Raw genomic sequence first — 20,337 nt, 5'->3', positions numbered from 1 at the left:
ATGTTTTCAATGCATTTTACAGACTGAGTACATAGTCACTGTTACAGCAGGTGAATTTTTGCATGTTGTATTTATCATTCCACAGTTATCTGCTGTTAAATGCCACACTTACATCTATTATTAAGTGTATGGCTTTAGAGTGCTGTATTTGTATACCAGAGTCCCAGTTAAAATCCTATTTTCCTTTAATGTTTTATCAAGTGTGTTTTGACATGTTGTAGATATAATTGCAGGATTACCTGCTATCAGATACCTCACTTACATCTAAACTTATGTGTGTGCCTTTATAGTGATGTATTTGTGTACTAGAGTGCCAATTACTGTACTATTTTTCTAGTAATCCCTTAGCTGATTTGTGCTGTGTGGTGCAATGCACAGCACCATTTAAACGTGCTCAATGATGTTTTGCTTAAAACACCTGTGTGGCTTGGCTGGATGGTCCTCTGTTCTGCAGGTGTGATGGTTTTGCATTCAAAATAGGGTGCAGGTGTACTTTTTGAATGTGATTAATATTGTTCCAAAGGCATATATCAGTATAGCGCTATTTAGTTTAGCTGAATTTGGACTGTAACCCCCACAGAGGAGTGACAACAGCTTAACTGCATTGCCAAGCCAATTGGGCCAAATTAAGTGTGTCCATTGGACACGTGTGAAATGGAAAGCTATGTATGGGACAGTATTCTTTTTCTGGGACAGGTGCACATTTTTTTTAAGGTGAGAGTGGAATATTGGAGAAGGGACATAGGTACATGTGGATGAGGTAATTTGGGAAGGTAAGGAAGCTTTTACAGACAGACAAGACAGCAGACAGGGTTGTTGTGTGACACAAGGGGGACACCTTGCATGGGGAGGGTATTGTGGAATCCCAGTCCCATGAGCATCCACACAGTAGCAGTGTGATTCAAGTCCTCACCTATGGGACTGTCAGCACTGCTCCTTCACTGCCCCTGTGGTGGCAGTGGTGGAGGCTGGCATCCTGGGCAAGGCTGCCCCACCAGGATGGTGAGCATGCTCTCCATCCAGAGCAGAAATGCACTGACAGTTCAGCAGAGCACCCTGCACACCATACCTGGCAGTTATTGATGGATGACAAAATCACCCCCTCCACCTCCACTCCCAAAGGGGGCCCAGCCTGTGGGCTAGAACTACCCGATGCCACAGGTAGTGCAGTAGCACCAGAGGGGGCACCACCAAGCTGTGACCCAGACATACTGGGACCCAATGCCATGGCCAGGGGAGCCAAGGTAGCTGGATCACCTGGATCGGGCCTACCTTGTCATGCTGTATTAAATTAAATATAAACATAAGGTAAGATAAGTAATAACTAAACAAATGTTAGTATTAACATAATGGAAGATAAGATTGATTCATCAAAACACATATTAAGGTGTGTTATGAGGAGCATAAAAATAAGTATCTTAACAGCAAACCAGCATGAAATAACTCATAAGGCCAACATAACAGTTTGTTTAAAATAATATATTAATATCAAATCATAATAATAAATAACATTAATAAATTAAAGAAGATAAGGGGGTGGTGAGAGAGAGAAAAACATACCATTAGTGACCTTGCAGGTGATATTACTGCACAGACTAATAATACATACTTCTACATGTGTGCAGTGTCAGTTGTGAGTACAGTGACTCCAATTCTTGTATAGATGATATTGCACGTACATACCTCTCAACCTGTTAGCATGGGACAAGCACTAACAAATGCAGGTACAAAACTACAAGGAACTGTTTTACATACTGTGCTCATGCATTACTACCAAGGTGTTCTGTAAATGAATTTGCCAATAACTTGCATTACAAGTAATGTCATTTATGTGCTAATCAAGGACCATACATATGGGGCATTAGTCATTACATTCCAAAAAATCATGACAGTTGAGAGGTATGTTCATGTACATTAAGTAAACTAGACATCCAGTGATTTCTTAGTTGGCTACTATGGGATTAGAACCCACAAGCTGTGACTCCAGGGAACATGTGCACTAAATTTAATAGTTGGCTGCTGTCAGATTAGAAAAGACATTCAGTGTATACAGGACTACTTCACATTTATTGGAAAAGATTATTTATTAAGGCACTATCCTGTTTTACACGTTATTGCTATTTTTCCTTAAAATGCGGCACTTATACACATGGATATCTGCCCAAACCATGAGCTACCTTACCCATATACCTTGTCCTGGAGTGGGAGGAATATACAGCATTATTTGACTAAAAATGGCCATAACACAGGCTTGAACCTTACTGCGGGTATTGCACTACATTTATCAGACAATTTTTTATGCAGTCTTTATTCATTTCCTTTTTACAGTTGACAGGTGTCAGATTAGAACACACATCAATGAATACAGCCATACTGCACACTTATTTGAACAGATGTTAGAAATCAGTAATCATCAGCAATGGTTAAAAAGGCTTACAGAAATATGTGATTACAATGTAAGAGAGCAAGCTTTCCACCTGTGGAGAAAGGAGCCAATTTTCCCACCTGAAGAACATAGGCTTCAGGTTGGAAAATTGTCTCCTTTATCCACAGGTGGAAAGCTTGCTCTCTTGCATTGTGATCATATATTTCTGTAAGCCTTTTTAATCATCGCTGATGCTTATTGATTTCTAACATAGGCCTATCATTAGGTATATCTGGATCAAATGGTAGTTGTATGGACATTTTATGACCTGTCATTATTTCATATGGTGAAATACCTGTTTTGCTATTTGGTGTTGCCCGGATACCCATTAAAATGCCAGGCAAATGCTATACCCAAGTATTGCCTTTTTCCAAGCATGCCTTATTTTAGACGTTCTTTTAACATCCGATTCATGCGCTCTACTATGCCATTGGATTGTGGATGGTATGCTACATGAAATCTTTGCTGTATGCCCAAGAAATTACACATTTGCTTAATGAGATTACTAACAAATTGTCAACCATTATCTGATTCTATGACACGTGGCCACCCCCAATGACAGAAAATATTTTTCCATAAGGCTTCTGCTGTTGCCTTTGCTGTCATGATTTTGGTAGGAATTGCCTCTACCCATTTTGAAAAGATGTCCAGTACTACTAGTAGGTATCTGTAACCTCCCTTTGTTGTTGGCAAAAGACCAGCATAATCTGTCTGGACTGCATACCATGGCCCATCCAATGGCTGCACCCAATGCAACTGAGGCTTTTTGCTTTTAGCATTTACCTGCAAACAGATTAGACATTCTTGTACAATCAGCCTGCAGACCTCTTTTTAAATTTGGGTTCCAATATTTTTCTTTTACAACTGCCCATAGCATAGCAGCTCCTACATGTCCCAGTATTTGCTGATTTAATTTGACAAACTGACGTGCTAACTGATATGACACATAAGGCAGCCGTATCCCTTTTGTAGTGGGATATACATAATATTCCTTTGGTGGTACTCCTGCAGTCATGCATTGGTATGTTTCTTCTTTTAAACCTTGCTTTCTTTGAATATTTATGAGATCTTCCTTAATTGATTGTTGGTCTAGCTGTTTTAGGGTACTAACTTCTGTATCAATGTACAAATACCCTGAAAGTTTTTTCCCCACTTTCTGCTACTTGTTTTGCTAATGAGTCAGACAACATATTTAACCTGGAAGTTTCACTTGTTGGTTTTTGGTGTGCTTTTAATTTAAAATGCTGTACTGTCCTTGTTGATATGACATTGTTATGGTTTTATGTATGTCTTTTAATACGTTGGCATGGCGTAATGGTTTGCCTACACTGTCTACAAATCCTCACCTTATCCAAGTGTCCATATGCAGTCCTAAAGAATTTACTACATAAGCACTGTCTGAGAAAATGTTAACAGGACTGTAATACTTTAGCACATACAGCACTGCCTCCTTCAGCTTCCTGAGCTGACATGTGTCCTGGTAACTTGATTAGCTTGAGAGAACCCATCTGTGGATTTTACAGAACTACAGCAAATCCTGTCCAGTATTTGCCTTTGCCTTAATATTGTGATCCATCTATAAAGATGGATGGTTTAAAGTCAAAATCAGATGCCAGAAATTGCATGCCAGATGACATTATTTTTTTCTAGGCAGTTATGCTGTTTTCTTCATATCCCATGTGATTTGACAAATAATATTTGTCCCTTGTCTGAATTGTGACAGTTTTCATTCCAAACAATGCCATCCATTTTGCAAAGACTGCCTGACTAATACCATCTGTGATTTTGGTCATTTCAAAATTATCAACTAGAGCTTTTACTGCTTGGTGTGGTGTTTGCACCATAATACTGAAAATGCAGTCAAATACTCAGTTTGCATGATACCCGAGTAAATGGCCAATAACTGCTGCAAGAATGGTAGCCCAGTTCCAATGGGGTCATCTTTCAACTACAGAGTCTTTTCTTTTGGCTTTTCCCGGTTAGGGGTCACCACAGTGGAACTTCAGTCCGCTAATGATTGGCAGTGGATTTTTACAGTGCCGAGGTGCCAGCCCAATGCCTAACCTTCAAAGAAGGCACACCAATTCACTCACACACCTACCTGCATGTCTTTAAATGTCACTCGACTGCGGGGAGGACAAAGTAACTGGACGTATTTGTTTTTCCATTCTGTTGTCGCCACCATGTGACTATTTTTGTAATAGCACCAGAGATAATTTTTTTTTCCTGCTGCTGCCTATAGCACAAATGCAACTCTGGTGTGGGTGCTATTAATTCTGTAGCTTGTGCTAATTTTACTTTAATTTGTGAAAATGCCTCATACTCAAGGGGTCCCCAGTCTAGAAAGGTGGAGCTCTTTTGTTCTTGTAACATTTTGTAAAGAGGAGCAGCCACTGCTGCATAATCCTCTATAAACTCCCTATTGTAATTCATGAGTCCCATGAATGTATGTAGATCTGCTATAGTCAATGTCTTTTCCATTTGTAAAATGCCTTGCACACACATAGGACAAGTAGACCTTCCTGATGGTTTTATAATAGTACCTAGAAACTTGACTTCTTGAGACATAAACCTGAATCTTTTCAAGTTTAACCTTAAACCCTGCCTGCTGTAAAGTATAAAAATGTTTTAAGAAGCTGTACATGCTCCTCTACTGTCTCAGACTGGATTAATATGTCAGTGTAATGTAACACTGAATCATCCTTTTCTAAATGTTGCAGGATGGATCCCACTGTCTGGTGAAAGATAACTGGACTGTTGTGAAATCCTTGAGGTAATCTTGTCATGACATATTGCTGTTTTTTAAATGTAAAGGCAAATCATGGCCAGTCTTTTTTCCTGAATGGTACTGCAAAAAAGCCATTAGCTAAATATTTTACTGTAAACCACTTACTTTGTGGCTTAATATGTGCAGACAGCTCTGGAACTCCCAGAATCAAATGTGCTCTAGGAGTTGTGTATTGATTAACCTTCCATAAATCAATAACAAGACGATAACTCCCATCTTATTTTCTTGACTGGCCAGATTGGTGAATTTGTGGGACTGTTGCCTTTTTGTATAATTCCTTTCTTTTCCCATTCTGCAATATATTTTTTCATATGTTCTTCTGCCTCCCCAGGAATGGGATATTGTTTTTGAAATGCAGGTATATAATCCTGATCACTACCCACCCCTACTGGCATTTCTAGTTTTCCACAATCACTGGGAACCTTGGAGAATAGCTGATGTAAATCCTGCCACACATTCTCACTATCTGTATTCACATATCCTGTAGGCTTGTCAGGTGTTTCAGGAAGACAGATTGCACAGCAATCTGCACTTTTCTCTCCCTCTCCATTTTTCCTGTCTCCTATCCACAGGATACTATTAGGCAAGTCAGTTGCTATGCCCAAAGGTTCTAGAATGTCCATGCCAATAATGGTAGTTGAGCAGGATAGAGGCATTAAAAATGCACCCTTCCATGTCTGCCCTTCTTGGTTAAATTTTATGTCCACATTTTGGCTACTCACTGCATAGCATCCTGTGCCATTAAATGCTGAAATGCAAACCTTTTTTATAGGATTTACAGGTAACTGTCTGTTTGTGACAGATACTGCTGGTCCTGTGTCTAATAAGACATTTTCCCACAGTGACCCCTCTACCCAGATATGAATCAGTGGTTGTCCATCTCGACCCTTTTTAAAGAGTAGGGGGCACACCACTATTGTAATGAGATCCACTCATCCCCCTTTATTGTCAAATGCAATATGACATACCTCATGTTCTTGCTTGTCATCTTCCTCTGTGTTTGAATGATCTACATATTTAGGTTTTTCAATCTCTTTTCATAATTGCTGCCTAGCCATCCCTTCTGTCTGCTCTACCAAATGTTTTGGATTTACAGGTGAAGCTGCTTCAAAATCTACGGGACATACACCCCCTTTTCCTGTGTATTGATGGCCCTTATAACTGTCTTTACCAGTACTGTAAGGTCTCTGTGCATAGACCTGTTTTTTTTTATTTTTCTTGCAAATCTTTTGGTTCTGTTTTTGGAAACACACCCTGTTTTTCCTTCTTTTTATGCCAAACTTTATAATGATCACAATTTTGTTTAACATGCCCTTTTTTTTACAGAAAAAACATGTTGGTAGCTTTTGTTCATTATCTACACCCGATCCTGGTGCTACAGACACAGGAACAGGAGCTGGTGGTACAGATGCAGCTCTATCTGCTGGTGGTTGTTCACACCACCTTTGCCTTCCCTGGTTTTTAACTTCTCCAATAACCTCAAATGGCTCACTACCCTCTCCTAATGCAAAGATATGGTGTGAATATAATGTCCCATCATTGGCCATACTCCATCCCCTCATTAATTTCTGTACCAAATCAGTGAGGCTATCTGAATTTTCTTCATAAATGCATTTAATATCCCCTGGGACCCCTTTGACATGCTCTAGAAAGCAATGTATTAACTGTTTCTGTATTTCTGGTTTTTGCATGTCCCTCTCTGACCTTTGATATATGATCTGAAAGGCAAGTCTGAAATGGACAGCTTGTTCCATTAATTTATCTGAGATGGTGATTTTAAAATTATCTCACAGCTTAGTTGTGAGAGGCTGCCCTTACATATATGCCATTAGAATGGCTATCATACGGCCTACTTTACTGTTTAACTGATAAGTGTCTTTCTTTAACTGAATGAAAGTTTTAAAACATTTGGGAATAAAAATCCAGAAACATCTAAGTAATGCATCTGTCCATACATCAGATCCTGCTGTGTATGCTACCCATTCTTCAAATGCAAGCATGTTGTAAAATATGCCTTTTTATCATTCCACTATGGTAAGCTTTGTAATAATCTAGACTGTGTACTGTATATAGATCTACAGTGGTGCCCTGTTCTATGACTTGTACTGGTTTTGTGCTCTGCAATTCCTCCTTTAATTCTTCTATTCGAAGATTAGCTTTTATTAGCTTATCCTGAACATCACTAACCAGCTTTTTCTTTATCCTGTAACTGTTGTTTAAGATCTGATATTTCCTTTTGTAGTTCTTTATAGGTATTATGAATCTTTTTAGTAGACTCTTCTGTTGCTTGTAGGGCCCCTATGCACTTTTGACAGAGGTCTTGTATATCACTTCTGAACGTTTTGACCTCACTTTGTCTGTCTCTTAGAAATTTGTTATATTCTTCTGTTAAATGATCAAGAACCTTACTCCTGTCCTCATCTGTTGTGTGTTGAGCAATGGCTTTATTCTAGTGTTGTACATATTTGTTAAAGGGTGTAACAAGATCTATAGGGGATTCTGTCAATAATAGATTTGACTGTTGTTCTAACTCAGATATCAATGCAATAACAGAACACAGTTGTTTAATATTTGGATATAACATAAGCATTTTACCTTTTGTTAGTTCATCACCATTAAAAGATTTATCTTTACAGTCTAACCTTTGAGCTATATCTTGCACTGTATTTTATGGCATTCCACAAAAAAGCAGGTCCAGATGATTCACATAATAAACATTTACTATGACATGCTTCATTTTCTTTGTTTCAGATACTAAATCAAATGTTACAACCCATTTACATAATGCATTTTTTATCAACTTGCCCTAATAAGGTTTTACACTTACTAATCTGCTGAGTATACCAACATTGCATTTTTCCCATGATTTATCTGGTTGGTCTGAGACATTAAATGTAAAGCTTTTTTTACATTTACTGCTATGCTCCCTAATGACATCCATAATTATATGTGAAACAGAAAAAAAAGTGTTAATACTTAGCAAGAGAACAGGTGATCAGGCTGTTGTTGCAGATGGCTGGAAAATTTTTCCGTAGTCACTCAAGAAGCTGGTAAAATGAAGTTGGCAGTGGATGACTTTGTAATCTTGGTGTTCACCTTTCTTGGAGAATTTATTGCACTGCAATTTCCTTTCCTGAACTGCAGTCTTGCTCTGAATTCAGACATCTGAGAAACTGTACTGCTAGAAACTGCAGAAACTGTATAAAACTGAAGTGCTCAACATAAATGTTAATTAATGTGCTTTTACTGGAGTGACCTTACATAAGGCATCACATCACTCCCTTGTGTTTGGATATAAGCTAGGGTCAACATTGAAAAATATCTGAAAGAAGGTGCTGCTGTGATGTACCTAAACTGGAACCAAAGTCTTCTTAAGACACAAAGTCTTGCTGGCTGTACTGGAACTGCTAAATCAAATTCTGGTTAACACAGAATTTTACATAACTGTATTTGCAGTTAGTTTAAACACAGAGCCTTGTAACCTAGACTAATAAGAAAATATACCTTGCAGCACAATACTATTTTACTGAAAGCACAGTTACTAATAAAGAACTTATTTTTGTAACAAAAGACGCATACTCTTCTGTAAGTTTGTAGCATAACTTTACTCTTGATTAGTATGGAAGATTATAACTGCTTCTCCAATATAATACCTCAGAACAAGTGTGTTCCTACCAAATACCAATAATATAGCTGAATTTTAACAGTCTAATTATAATGTTCTTCCCACACACTTAAAATCCTGTTTTTCTCTTGGTATCTTTTTTTGGGTTTTATAGGAAACATCTGATGTTCTTCGTGTTTCACTGCTGCAGTCCTAACCATTGGGTTATCCATGCTGTGGTAGCCCTCAGTTGGTCTGGATACCAGAGTCAAAGTTTTGTGCGTCGACTGCTGTCGCTTGCTAGCTGACGTCAGGTTGTCTGAGCTATAAAGGAGAGCAGGTGATGCCATTACCTCAGTCGTTCTTGCCATTGAGCCTATGGCCGAAGCAATTCACAACAGTGCCAGTCGGCTGTTTTCAAATTTTGAACTTCAGCTGAAAACGTCTAATGCTAAGTACCCCATTGAGGATAATTCCTTTTTCTTGCACTAACCAATGTTCAAAAAATTCAATAACTGTCTACCTGTGGAAAGCAAATACCACACTGAGACTTCCATTCTTACTGTGTCACTTGCTTAGGCCCAGATCACGATGTACCCCGCTGTCAGTTCCGTGTCCTCTTTAATGTTAGAACTATTAATTGTAGAGCTCTTTTTGTAGCCATTTATTTTTGTCTTTCATCTCTGATTACTGATATGGTGTCCGTAAGTCAGCAAACTGCAGATCTTCTGAAAAAACGTAAAGATAAGGAAAAGACGGCATAAGGCCAAGCCTTCCAATGACACCACCGCTAAAAGGGTCATCAGTTCTTCGGAATTCAGAGAGGCGCTTTTGCAGCCACTGATGCCTGACTCAGTTACTTCTCAGGCCTCTACTGAGACCCTTTCACAGTCCTGTATGCCGCAGAAACTGCATCGTCTAACAAGCCTTTGGCTGTGTCTGCCTCGGTTGGATCTGGAGCCGCTATGCAGGCACTGGCTCCCGAGGATACCACTCGCACTTCAGAATTCACTTCAAGGCCTTTGCTCTCTCTTCTGACTAACACACCAAGAGCATCGAGGGATACTCTTCATGCCAGACTTAGAGGTACTCCAAAGAAAACAGCAAAAAGTCTCCCATTCCACTACTCCTCCCCTCCTCAAACTAGAATGCTTAAAATGGTAGAGGATCTCATCACTTTCATTTGAGGTAATCAGGCCATAAAAGCCAAAAGGAGAAGGGAACCTTCTCCAGACATCCAATCAGATTTAGACTCAGAGGGATCTGACTCCTCTGTTTTTGAAGAGGAAAACCCTTTACTGCCTATGAAGACTCAGATGCAGAAGAATCTATTCCTTCTGCATCACCTCCGGAGGACTTCCTTTGGAGAAACTTTCCACACCCTCAGTGAACACTTCCAATGGGAATCAGTGGATTTCCCACAATCCAAGAAAAGACTAAGAGAGTTTCTGGGCCTATCCCAGCACAGGCCTCTGGCCATCCCACCCATCTTGGTGGTGGTAGATGATGTTTACCAAGAATCCAGCCTTACCTCTGACACCCTTCCACCTGCCCTCAGAAAACCTGACAGGTACTACAGGGTACTTGACTCACATACATTCCTGTACAGAAATCCTATAGCAGATTCAGAGGTGATTACTCAGGGACCTAAGGGAGTTAAGGCTACCTCTACAAAGAATTCTACTCCCTCAGACAAAGAATCCAGGGCCCTGGACAGATGGGGTAAAAATTATATACCTCTGCAACTTTAACTATAAGGGCTCTCAACTGTCAGTTCCATATTTTGTTGGTTTTGTCAGTTCCATATGTTAAACTATCAGCAGCACAATTTGGAACTTTTGAAACAGAAAATTTTCTGCTTTTCCAGATTTTGTCAACAATAAAGAGATACCATAATTACTGCACTCTTCGTCTCAGCTTGCAAAGCACTCCTTGCACTGTGGATTTGATGCCCTAGATTCTTCTAGCAGGGCAGCAGTGACAGAATCTGTTATCAGAAGACATGCATATCTGAAGGAACAACCTCTCCCTGATCATGTCAAAGCTAAAATCATGGATGCACCTCTTGAGAAAGACCGCTTGTTCAGACAGAAAACTGAAGAGGTACTTAAAAAGATGGAAGACAAAGCAAAACTGATGCAGAATGTTAAAGATTTTCTTCAAGTACAACCTCCTAGGTTCAGCAGAAATGTTCCCTTTAAACACTGGTCCTTTCCTGCACCTAACAGGCAGGCATAAGGCAAAACCCATAGGGACAGACCCACCAGGACTCAAACTCAGGGCCAGCAAAGAAAAAAACTGTGCCCTCCCTCAAATACTAGAGCAGGGAGTTTAAAAGCAACCCTATATGCAAAAAACTCTGAATTGACTACCTTTCCCATTTCTGCCTGCCTCCACTACACCAAAAGCTAGGAGGCAGGCTATCTCTATCCAGAGAAAATTGGAACTCTATAACAAAATATCAATGGGTCTTAAAAGTCATTGCTCAGGGATACAAATTCAATTTCCAAGAACTACCACCTCCAAGAGGGTACCCAGACCTACCTCCAAACCAGTGGGCAGAAGCACTAAAGTGCAAAACCTAATATCCCTAGGGGCAGTAGAACCTTTACCTTCAGAACAAGTTGCAAAAGGATTCTATTCCAGGCTATTCCTTGTTCCCAGGAAAGAGGGGACTTGGCATCCCATCCTGGACCTATCCTTTCTTAATACTTTCCTGGTAATCCCAAAATTCAAAATGCTTACCTTACAACAGCTTCTACCAACACTGCCAAACAAAGCTTGGATGGTCACCTTAGACCTAAAGGATGCTTACCTGCACATCCCAATAAGGGAATTGTGCAGAAAATCCCTGCACTTCAGAGCAGGATCACTACACTTTCAGTTCTCTGCTTTGCCCTTTGGCTTATCTACTGCTCCCAGGGTATTCACCAAATGTCTAGATTCTGCCATTGCCTTTTGCAGGCAAAACAATGTACAGACTGTCTCATTCAGGCAGACTGCAAAGAACTGCTCCTGCAGCACCTCTCCTTTGTAAAAACCCTACTCACCTCTCTGGGATTCACTATCAATGAAGGAAATCAAAACAGTCTCCTACCAGGAAAATCATATTTCTGGGACCTTAATGGACACAGAACAGCAAATGGCCTTTCTGTCCCCAGAAAAACAAATGTTCCTACCAAAATACTTCACTACTCTGGCCTCCCAAACCCAGCTTTCTGCCAGGAAGTTCCTACAAGCTCTAGGGTACATGGCCTAATGTATCCTCCTGGTACCTCCGGCCAGACTACACATGAGGAAAATTCAGTAGTACCTAAAGAACCTATGATGTCAACACTCACAACCTCTGGACACCTCCCTGCCTGTGATCCCTTGCATAAGATCCAAGTTCCTCTGGTGGACCTAGGCCTGTGCTCTGAACAAGGGACTTCCATTCACTCTCCATCCATCAGACCAGACCATAACTACAGATGCTTTGGACATAGCCTGGGGCACCCACCTAGAAGGCAGATGTGCCTGTGGTCCCTGGGATGTACAGATACTACCCTTGCACATCAACCAAAAGGAAATGATAGCAGTACAGTACTCTCCGGCATCCTTCAAACCCTACCTCAAACCAGGGGGTCATCTCATAAAAACAGAAAACACCACAGTCATGTGGTACATCAACAAACAGGGAGGGACTCAATCATACCCCCTGGGCAGACTTTCCATGAACATGTGGCTAGCAGCATCATCCATGGGACTACATCTTATAGCCCAATACCTATCTGGCATCAACAACACCCTGGGAGACCACCTAACCAGAAACCTGCTGGACCCACACAAATGGCAAATCCACAGAGATATTTTTCCCGCAGATTACCCACACATGGGGGACCCCCCAGGTGGACATCTTTGCCTCTCATTTAAATCACCAAGTACAGAAATTCTACACCAGGGAGTACAATCACCTGGCCTGGAAAGTCGATGCCCTGACCTTCCCTTGGAATACCCTCTTTGTGTATGCACTCCCACCTCTACCTCTCATTCCAAAAGTATTAATCAAGATAAAGGAGGAAAAACCAAGAGCAATACTCATTGCCCCAGATTGGCCCATTCAGCATTGGTACCCAGTGCTGCACAGCCTATCTCACCAGCCCCCCTGGCAGCTACCTCTGATACCTCACCTGCTATCCCTGGGGAAGAACAATGCTGCACCAAGACCTTCAGACACTCAAGCTCTCAGCATGGCTTATTCTACCAAAACTAATAAGGAATCTATGCTAAGCAAGCAAGTCCTTGACATCATCACAGAAGCCAGAAGGCCCAGCACCAGAAAATCTTACGCTAGGAAATGGAATAGAGTCTGCTCCTGGAGCCAGTCCAAGGGGGAAGACATACATATGCCCTTCATTCCTCTTATTCTAGATTATCTTGCTGAGCTTCTTAATAAGGGTCTCACCTTCCCCTCCATAAAGATCCATGCCTCTGCCAACTCGGCACACTTTGATACAGAACAGCCATTGTTCTCCCACCTCTTATCAAACAATTCCTTAGAGGACCCTCTAATATCAGGCCTCCCAGAAGACAGCCCACCCCAGCCTGGGACCTGAACTATGTTTTAGAAAAGCATACTCTGCCTCCCTTCGAGCCTGCAGCATCCTCAGAAATAAAGTACCTCTCTTGGAAGACAGCTTTTCTCCTGGCTATTACTTCAGCCAGGAGAGTGTCAGAGCTTCAAACCTTAATGGGCATTGAGCCATTTATCATTTTCCATGTAGACATGGTCTCCCTGAGAGCCAATCCATCCTTCATGCCAAAGGTGGTTTCGGATGTTACCTCAACCAGGCCATCCGACTGCCCACCTTCTTCCCTAACCCTCAGAACAAAGGGGAAAGGATACTGCATTCTTTGTATGTGCACAGGCAACTCAAATTTTATCTGGATCATACAAAAACATTTAGGAAAGCTGACCAGCTCTTGGTCAGCTGTAAAACAGGGGCACAGGGGAAACCAATATCCAAACAGACCATTTCCAAATGGATAGCATACTGCATCCAATTTTGCTACTCCTTGCATGGAAAACCACTCCCTAAGACCATCAGAACCCATTCCACTAGGGCAAACTCTACTTCCACAGCATTTCTTAGAGGGGTACCCACCAAGGACATCCTGGAAGCTGCCACATGGACGTCAGTCCACACCTTCACCAAACATTACCGTCTGAACCTATTAGCAGAAGCTAGGGCTTGGTTTGCTTCTGCAGTTCTGCAGGGCATGCTCAAGTTTCTATCGACCTTCCACCCTTCTCCTCAGCTTTGGGAGTCTTCTCAATGGTTAGGACTGGGGCAGTGAAACACAAAGAACATAGTACAGTTGTGTACACTTACCATAAATGTAGATGTTCGAGTGTGTTCACTGCTGGAGTCATGCTTTCCCTCCCTCCTTCCCCCTGATATCTGCTGTCCTTACAGAGACACATATTTCTACGGGGGTCTCTGACCCTAGGACTACTAATAATTATTAAAATTGGACTTCTTTGGTTGGTTAAGGCAAGAAAAACTGAGGTAATGGTGTTGCCTGCTCTCCTTTATACCTCGGATGACCTGACATCAGCCAGCAAACAACAGCAGTCGACGCACAAAACCTTGACTCTGGTATTCGGACCGACTGAGGGCATGGATAACCCAATGGTTAGGACTGCAGCAGTGAACACACTGGAACATCTACATTTATGGTGAGTGCACACAACTGTACTGTCTGCTGATGCTTTTCTTTATAGGCTTGTTTTTAGGAAATGTTTTGTGATAGACTTTCCTGTTGTCCTTCTCTGAAACCATTTAAGCACTTTTGCTGATGTGAGAATGCATGCATTCAGGAATAGTTTTTCTGCTGATTTTACAAAAAGCCATGTCCATTAACAGAAGTTTGAAAGGAAACATCTGTAAGAATACATCAAACTGTTCTGCTGCTGATATTGATAAAACATATTTGTGAGGGAAAAACATGTCCATTTATCTGTTCTGATACTGTGGGAGAACATATTTTCTGAGGAAACAGCTTTGTAAAAGAGCACATATCGCTGAGTTTATAAAAAGCATCTCTATTAATAGATACAGTCAGAGCTATGTCACACTGGAGTATGGATGCTCATTACATATTTCCACATTTAAACAAGCTTTATTGCATGCCTCATTTATTTTGCATTTTTATAGCAGAATTAATTTTAACCTTTATTTATTGTTTAACACACACAACATTACTTATCAAAGCACAATCCTGCTTTAAACTTTATTGAGAATGTACCGTAAAGTCTGGCATTTATACACTTGGATATTTGACCAGAATGTCAATTACCTTATCCACTTTCCTTGTTCCTGGAGTGGGAGGAATATACATTATTTGACATAAAATGGCCATAACTCAGGCTTTAACCTTACTGCGGGTATTGCACTACATTTATCAGACAGTTTTTTCTGCACTCTATTCATTTCCTTTTTACAGCTGACTGGATTCAGATTAGAACACACATGCAGTGACCAGAAGAATAGTGAACACTTATTTGCTTGAAAACAGTGCATATGACAGCACCATCACCATTTAAAATTTATTGATTAGTGTTGCTTCAAGTCTGGAATGTATAGCATAGCTAGCTATGTCAGACTTCTAAAACATAACCCATATACACTTCTCATTACTTGAGTGCAAACTACAATGTATTTCACACAAGGAACAGAGCAGAACAGTGGCTGTTAATCTGGGTAGAACACAATATCAACTACTTCACAGTAATGCATGTTTACTTGATTTAACTTTACTATTTCAGGTAGGCAGTGACACATTACTAAACATATTACATTTCTCTAGTATGTTATAACTGACTGTTACAACTGCAAACTATGTAAATAATTTATTTTGACAGTATGTTATGCATTAGGATAATACTTTGATGTTTCCCTACTTAGTGTACTCATGCCTTATCCTGGCCATGCACCCTGCATGGGACTGGACATTGTGAGCCCTCTCATCTGCAGCTGTTGAAAGTGAAGCAAACCATTATGCATACCAGTTTTGCACAGATTCAGCTTGTATATTTCTGAAGTATTGGCAAATATGCTTGCATATCTGTGGGGTATGCCAAGCCCTAGCCTCTTGGACCTAGGTGTCCAAGGTTCCCCTCTTCCTTCAGTTCAGGTTGTCATAGTGGTGACAACACTGTTCACCAGTGCTGGGGATACCAGAAGCACTGGTAAGATCCCTAACTGACCAATCTCAGGCCTCAGACTTACATTCTGAACCCTGGTAATCACCCTGCAGCAGCTAGTGTTTGTAGTTTTTCACTAGAAGTCCAACAAACTCTCTGGACTCATGCAAACCTACCTCTACACCTGAAAGCTCACTCCCTCACCAACACCACCAGGCATACCAACAGCCAAGTGAGACTCCAATGAATGGTGTTAAATTCCTGCCTATTGGCCTTAATAAAAGCTGCATTCACCCCCTTTTAGAAGAGTGCTGCATTGCTTAGCATCATGCAAGCCAGTTTAGCTAAACTGAGCATTGCGCAAACTCGCATAGTTGTGTTTAAGTGGAGCTTAGCAATGGGACAGTATTGTAGACCATTGACCATGTTTAGCATTGTGCAGCTTTTGTAAATGTAACAATTTTTTATTTTGAATTAAACTGCCATTTCAATCACCTAACACATTTTCACAGCAATAAATGTAAAAGGTATGCCTGCTCAAGACTTGAACCCAGAACCTACTACACTGTAAGTCATGGCTGCACGTATTTAGCCACTTGGATAGTACAAATAACCAGTACATAGTCACATATATGACTAAGGTTCCTGTTAGCTTTGCTAAGCACTACGCCAACAAGCAGAATAGATAGAGAAAGAAAACTGGAAAAAATTATTGTACAGTTGATTATATGCAGTTTCTATTTTTAGGTATATGGCAGGTGTCTGCTATGTATGCATAAGCGCAGCTCAGCATTGCTAAGAACTGTGCCTCACTGCACAGACAGGCACAATAAAAAAGATTGTACACTTGATTACATCCAGTTTCTATTTTTAGATATATAGCGCAGCTCGACATCACTAAGCACCACACCACACCACGCAGACACAATAAAAAAATTTAAAAAAACAAACAAAAAAAAAACTATTTATACAATATCAAAGTACATTACAATGATTATTATGCTGTGCTTACCATCTGTCCATTATTTTTCTGGACAGACCACAAGTACGGGACAGCCTCTACACTGCTGCTTGCACAGATTCAGTATCCATGTTACTGTGCTCTCCCTCGACAGCACGGTATGATTAATGTGCATGGACCACTGCTGAGAGGGAACCATGGCCGTGTACATGGGTACACTCTGTGTAGGTTCTACACAGAGCCTACATGGATTTTATTGAGTCCTGGAGAAAATTTTTATGAGTAGTGTAATTTTTCGGAGTCAATTGGTATTTCTTTTTCTGTTTTTTTATAGATTTTGATTCCAGCAAAAGATTTTTGCTGAATTTACCTGTATGGACTCAACAGTCCTAATCCAAAAGTGACATGTAGCATGTGCATACACAAAATACATTCAAGGAAAAAAAGTGTTGCAACCAAATGTTAGAAAGAAAGAGTGTTGCAACCAAATGTTAGAAAGAAAGAGTGTTGCAACCAAATGTTAGAAAGAAAGAGTGTTGCAACCAAATGTTAGAAAGAAAGAGTGTTGCAACCAAATGTTAGAAAGAAAGAGTGTTGCAACTAAATGTTAGAAAGAAAGAGTGTTGCAACCAAATGTTAGAAAGAAAGAGTGTTGCAACCAAATGTTAGAAAGAGTGTTGCAACTAAATGTTAGAAAGAAAGAGTGTTGCAACTAAATGTTAGAAAGAAAGAGTGTTGCAACCAAATGTTAGAAAGAAAGAGTGTTGCAACCAAATGTTAGAAAGAAAGAGTGTTGCAACCAAATGTTAGAAAGAAAGAGTGTTGCAACCAAATGTTAGAAAGAAAGAGTGTTGCAACCAAATGTTAGAAAGAACAAGTATTTTATTACAAAACCTCAGGTAGCATTTTTGTCTTCTAAAGAAACAGAATTAGTCATCTGGGAGGTAAAAAAGAGGGTTTTCCAGTAAAGGAAATGAAGCAACATAAAAAGCTGTACTACAGATGAAGAGGCATCGCACGGCACAGAAAAACTACATCAGACTGAAATTATAAGAGTCATAAATGATAGAGAAAAAACTTGGAACTTAATCAGAAAATGATCAGACAGAGAGAGAAAAAACAGTTTAAAGGAAGGGGAAGGATGGTAGCTATGGAAAGTACAGTTTTAAAAATGTAGACAGAATGAGTAAGGCATTTAATGGTGACCACAGCACTACAATTCTCAGTGTGCATTACCAACTAAGCTGTAAGAATCATTTTTAAGAATGGCAGGAACATAAACATGCTTGTAAACCATTAGCGCAATATTGGGTAAACTGACACTGAGCAAATTAATTGGTGAGAGAAAACCACGAGGGTAACTGATGATAGTACAACATCATAACATTATGGAAGGGGGGGCATATCATTGTGGTCCATACCTGTTTACCTTATCCAAACCTTAAACTGTGCATGGAGCAATTACTAAAAAACACATGATTCCAGACAAAAAGGCCAAATCAGCTTCCTTCACTTGCATTAAAACAAGAAACCATTGTACAAGAAATGTGCATAAAGGGGAAAAACAGTTAAATATATGAGTGCAAAAACATACCAAGAGAAACCCCCATACTCTTGAAACTGAAGTGGTTAATGATTTTACATTTTGTGTTAGAGCTAAACAAAACTCACAACAAATATTATTCTGTTAAAACTAACACTTTATTGCACTCTCTAGCTGTACAGCTTGTTAACAAATTGTTGCTATAATCTAGCTTGCAGTAAAATGTAAAGGGATTTTTTTGAGGGAATCGGAGTACACAGAAAGCCACAGTGAGACAGGAGAAAATGAAAACTCCACAAAGTTAGTAACCGAAGGACCAACTTGAACCTCATATCCAGGACTTGTGAAACATTGATCTTACTAATGACCTCCTTGCTGGACAAAAAGGCAGTCATTGGCTGGATCATGACTCTAGTAGAAACATTCTTCAAATTTCTTAGCTGAATCACCATCCTTCACATCAGCAGTCCAAACATTTACTCTTTGGAATAGTACAGTCCCCTATCTTGTGACAGAAATCCTTGCATTGCTTAAATTAAACTAACAGTCTTCATTGCACTACCAGCATTTGAATACTGGTATTTGAGGTCAGAACTGAAGTGCTTTAGGACTCAAAGTGTGGCAAGCAGAATTGTAGCAGCATACAATTAAAAAAGAGAGAAAGGTAGAAGGGAGACGAGCTTTTGTTGCTCCTCAAATTAAAGCTGAGGGGGCTACCAGTTTGTGAGATCTTCCCAGATGTCAGAATCATACCTCTCAACTGTACAGATTTTTGTAGAATGTCCAGATTTTTGCCTCATATTTTTGGTGTGTGCCTCCTAAAATCTGTACTTTTCTGGTAAATAGCTGAGGATTGAAGTCATTAAATAATGACAAACATTTGAGTTTAAGACTCCACATCCTTCAGAAAATTCATGCTAATGCAAAACCTATTATTCTATCAACATTTCTAAGTTTTTAAGAGCAATATTTAAAATCTGTTCCCATCATTTTAGGGTTTGTCCAGATTTTTTGCTCTAAGAGTTTGAGCTATATGGTCAGAATAGATAGCTACACCTGTGTGTGTCTGTGTGTATGTATATATATATATATATATATATATATATATATATATATATATATATATATATAGAGAGAGAGAGAGAGAGAGAGAGACTATGCAAAGAAATGCCACCATCAAGCCATAGAAACATTTTTGAGTCTCCTTTCAAAATCAAATTCCCCCATACTAATACCAATAAACTCATTAATATGTATTTACTTGCTATCCAGAAGCAGGTAATACCATCCCAAAACACACACATTTGAAGTAATCAAGACCTGCATGCTAATACTGCAGTTTTTCTGTTGAGTTTGAATCAGATATTCATGCTCAGTGGTTGTTAATTTTTTGCATCTGGTTTGAGATAATATCCGGTGATACTGAAATACTTAATGTTTTAAATTTACAATATCTTCAGCCTTGCTTGGCCCTCCTTTGGCTGGACTAGTCACTTGGAGCACACGGTCTAAGCACATAGTGACAGCAGCATAGTTGCCTAACTTACTGTTCAGAAATCAGGTACAAAGTCAAAAAAATAATGAGGGACAAGACCCAAAATTGGGGCAGAGATTGAATTTTGCTTTTATATACTTAAAAGTTGCTAGAATTAAACAGTTTCTGTTACCATGCATTTCTGAAGTCTGTAACTCAAATGTCTGTCAGTATTTAGTGACAGAAATTCTCATCAATTTGCCAGAAAAACACATATTTTATAAGGAGCAGACTAAAATCTGAGGCAAAATTAGGGACATTCGACAAACCCAGGGACAGTTGAGAAGTGTGAACTC

This window comes from Protopterus annectens, chromosome 11.part0, assembly GCF_019279795.1.
Source record: "Protopterus annectens isolate FY-2018-M chromosome 11.part0, PAN1.0, whole genome shotgun sequence".
In the NCBI taxonomy this organism is placed as follows: Eukaryota; Metazoa; Chordata; order Ceratodontiformes; family Protopteridae; genus Protopterus; species Protopterus annectens.
This window is presented reverse-complemented; position numbering follows the sequence as displayed.